This window comes from Notothenia coriiceps, unplaced genomic scaffold (assembly GCF_000735185.1).
Source record: "Notothenia coriiceps isolate Sejong01 unplaced genomic scaffold, NC01 NC01_scaffold00003275, whole genome shotgun sequence".
In the NCBI taxonomy this organism is placed as follows: Eukaryota; Metazoa; Chordata; class Actinopteri; order Perciformes; family Nototheniidae; genus Notothenia; species Notothenia coriiceps.
This window is the reverse complement of record NW_011335976.1, coordinates 30621-34880: the sequence shown is the minus strand read 5'-3', so window position 1 is coordinate 34880 and position 4260 is coordinate 30621. Positions and strand designations below refer to the sequence as shown.

The window sequence follows — 4260 nt, the reverse complement described above, 5'->3', positions numbered from 1 at the left end:
TTCCTTCGTTTGTTTGCGTACCTCACTTCCGTTTCGCTTCTCATGCACTGATTCGCTAGCTGAACAGCCAATCAGAGTGATTTATTTTGCCGACAGCCTTTGGCCGACTGGGTTTTCGGCCGAAAAGGTGTCGGCACGGCTGAAAAGACACGACGGTGCGGGACACACCAATCTGAGTAGGGCGTGTCGACGCTCATCGTCGGCCTGACGCCCATCGACGGACAAAATCGGCTTAGTGTGTCCGGGCCTTAAGAGAAGGGTGGAGTCAGCATTCAATTAAAGAATATTATAGTCATGTCTGGCAGTAAATACAAATTGAACGGTCTTCACCAGTCAGATTTAAGAAATTAGGAATACTTGCATTTTTGTATTACAAGGTGCACGAATACAACAGTTAGTCGGGCAATCAATTCCACTATTTAATTTACGATTGATGATCGGCGATGATATATGATGAAATCAGACGCAATAGGTGAACGATGTCCTGTTAGGCAGCAGGCTAACACCTAAACTGGGATTATCTTGGTTTGTCTGTGTTTTATATTTCAATGCAGCATCTACATTCACTATTTTGACTTTTAAGATAACAGATGTTTACTAGTATTGACGTCAACCTCATTAGCTTCATAATTTAGCTGTGGTGAAGTGTTTCCCACTGACGTATTCACTGACAGGACCCACTGTAAACGCTCTTCGTCCTCTCTTTGGGTGTCCTGAAGCTACAGATCTTTTCTTTTATCGTCTTTTTTTCTTAGTGGAAGCAAAGATAATCGTACCTTTGGATTTTTTGTTTTGTTTGACATGCAATACACGAGACAGCAGCTTTCAAGCATGATGAAGCTATTATTTTCCACCTGCCGCATACTCTTTGTTTTGGGGGGGGCAACATTTTGTTAGGCCGTGACGTAGCTCTGCTCTCATCCATGCCAGATAAGCTGCTGACAGTCATTTATTTCCCTACAGGCTTACGTTTGGTAGAGATAACAATCAATTGCTTCCAAGCCACACAAGCTGCATGGCTTAAGATTCAGATGGTCAGTTCCAAACTTTAATCTTGACAAAAATACCATAACAATAATTGAAAGAATTACCATGACATGCTATACATTCATAGTCCCCAGAGGATGAATCCTATTGACGTTGGTGATCGACTCTTGGGCCAACTGTGAGTCTACTTTATCTACTCCATGGATTTAAAAATCTACGACTGGCGTTGCTGGCTCTGAGCCAATGTGTCCTAATGACTTTGATTATCCCCCTGACTTGTTTTCTAATTTCATCTCCATTCCCAAACATCACCATTTTAACTGAACACTCGATATGTTTGTACTCACAGAGAGACCCCTGGGACCTTAGAACAGGTCTTGTTTTCCATCCTCAATATCTACCGCATGACTCATATTAACCTCCCGTCTGCAGACCTAGGCTGACTTCACACTCCATACATTCATACCCAGCTCTCTCTATGTTTTTACTGTCATTCAAAATAAGAATAAAATCTCATTGAAAACAAAAAAAGCCTTGTTGTTCTCCACGGGTGCTTCTTTTAGAAACTTTCAGGGAAAAACATCTGATTCGATTAGGATATTGTTTCCCTGACCTTGGCTGCAGGTTGGCGTCGAGGTTGTGAGTTTTATGGACACCTTAGACGTAGAAATTCCGGCTCAACCTCACTGTGGATAATGCGTATTTTTTAGAGCCCCATTAGTTGGCTCAATGAAGATAAAAGCGGTGGCGTAGGCATCGCCTCCTACGTCAGCACGGGTCACGGGTTGTCCGGGGTTTGTGCGTGACAGAACGAGGGAATCCACCCCTCTCTCTTACCCTCCTCTATGGTGATGTGAATGGTGATACACAGGGGAAGGGAGGGGGGGGAACTGGAGGGTTGAGCCAGGAGGGAAGGGGTGTGCCATTATAAGAAGCCTCAGAGGAGGCATGCGATCAGTTGTTGAAACCCTTAGCCTGAGGATACGAGCTGAGCCACTCAAACTCTCCTGTTGAAGCACAGAAGGAGGACTGAGAGATCTTTACGTCACAGAAACAGGTAAGGAAGTGCTCAACGGTGACTTTTTTTTATATGAGTGTGAGCTTATCTGTGTGTGACTTCAAAAAGAGTTAATTAGGTAAGGACGTGTTGTGTCTTCAATGCAGGAAGCGTGGCTAATAGATCTTTTGGGGATTTTGTTTTTAAAGGATAACCACTGTTAGGTTTCTCTCCCGTTTTCGTTTCTTCTTTCCGGCTTTGTAATCTTGGATTTTGACCTCGGAGGTGACGCTGTAAATAACCCTACTCACCTGCAGTAATTTTTTTTTTTCCATTACTCTGATTGTCTCCCTGCGGCTCTGAAGGCACCACAGTCACAGTCAGCAGTACCCACAACGCACCTGATAATTACTCAATTAACAAGAGAGAAAGTCTCGGATCATGCTGAGAACGCAGTTAAAGGTGTACTGTACCTGATTTTAGTCTAATAGAATACAGTATAAATATATGAAATCTACCAACAATCTTAACAAATTATAAAATGTAGTTTAATGACACTGAAAAAGCTAATCAAAAGTTGGATTTTGAAATCGATCCTCAAATTCTCACTAATATTTCAGCTTAATTCATCAAAATAGCGCGAGTGAATGCCACTTCAAACGCATCTTAATTTTCCCTTTAATGGATTTTGGAGTATTGTCAGATTAAATACATGACACAAACGCTTCAAAGAAGATTGAAAAGCCATTTTATAGGTTTACAGGTGTCAACCTCAAACAAGTGGGGGAAAAAAGTAGTGAACGCTGTTAATATGCTAAGCATGGTAATAATGATTTTAATGATCATGGAAATTAATGTGCATAATCTTTTTTTCCATTATCAGTAAAGACTATACTGGCATACATCTGATCGTCTCACGTCGTTAACCTCACCTTTAATTTTGCGTATTAAGGATGGGGTGTAGGGCGAGAGTGTAAACCTGGCTATGTTTCACCTCTATACTACGCGAATATAGGTTAAGGGGTAGTATAGCTAGTTTAACTCGATCTAATGATAACAAAGGTAGTAAACATGAGCGTTCCAATAATAACCTTGGCAAAATCGTGGCTCCCATCTAGTAAGGGTCGTAGACAGACGGAGTATCTTCACTCGTATTGTTGTAATGAGGCATTGTTCGGTTTGGGTTATTCTTCGACTAGTAATTTTATCGTTATTTAGGGAGAGGGTACACGTTGCCGGTACTATTCGTGGACTATTCTCTGGTAGCGGAGCTACGACATTTGCAGGGTCTTCGACTTTACGGTCCTATCTACACTACCCTAGACACCATTTTTTCTTTTTCACCTACGGACCTCTAAAGCTTATACTTGGTCTTTTTCCAACGACGGTGACTGTTGTTTCTCTCAAATTATGATTTTTAGTTGTTGGAGAATCTTCGATAGACTTTGCCTTTCTTACAGGTATATAGTTTTAGTCGAGAACACTGAATTCAAATTGTTTTCCCTGTAACGCGGGAAATACTTGGCTGGGACGTACAACGAAGGTGTTCTTACTTATCGACTTTAGCGTCTCACACTCCGTCGGACTGTACCAGTATGTAGTACGGACCATGACATTCACGCAACTGTGGAGTGATTAGTAAACCTGTAGGGGCCATCACCCTTTCGTTAGACTTCGACTTACGAGCGGTGAAAGTCCACTTTTCGACCTATTTTTTCACGTTTCTGGAACACCTTATAGCATTGACCCGACCTAAGTAGTACATTTAGTCTTTCCTAAGTTCGCCGGGATTACTTAACCTTGTGTCCCGTTGTTTAGGACTGAGCAAATCAATTAGGTCGTGTCCGTGCCATAGAATTTACTAGGTGATATATGACTATTCTCTCTCTAAGTACAGTATTACATTGTACGTGTTTGCTGTATATTTATTTACGTTTCCTTAGACCGGTTTTACCTACATACTACCTAATTCACTTGACTAAATCTAATAGCTTTATATTTTTATATATTATAAAACCCTTTACGTCTATAGTTCGCCGGACAACACCCTTGTTTAATAAATCTAAAGACAACCCAGATTAAAATTTTTTGTTTCTTTTAATGTAGTCGGGTTAGTAGCGGTGAAGGAACCATTTTTAGGTATATATGTAATCACTAAATTAATATATTTTATGACATTAAACTGACGAAGGACATTTGTACAAAGTAGGTTGTAAAGGGGACACACTTAAGTAGATAGACATTTACCGTGTAATTTGGTTGAGTTGTCGGGGGGG

General features: G+C 41.0%; 1 protein-coding gene across 1 annotated transcript in view; it reads left to right on the top strand.

The window, feature by feature from the left end:
- The first annotated feature begins 1959 nt into the window (after positions 1 to 1959).
- pnocb (prepronociceptin b) overlaps positions 1960 to 4260 on the top strand; it is a 28933-nt gene continuing 26632 nt past the window's right edge. The window contains exon 1 of the mRNA XM_010766286.1: positions 1960 to 2044. The gene's annotated coding sequence lies outside the window, so the exon portion shown is untranslated. The remainder of the gene's footprint in view (positions 2045 to 4260) is intronic.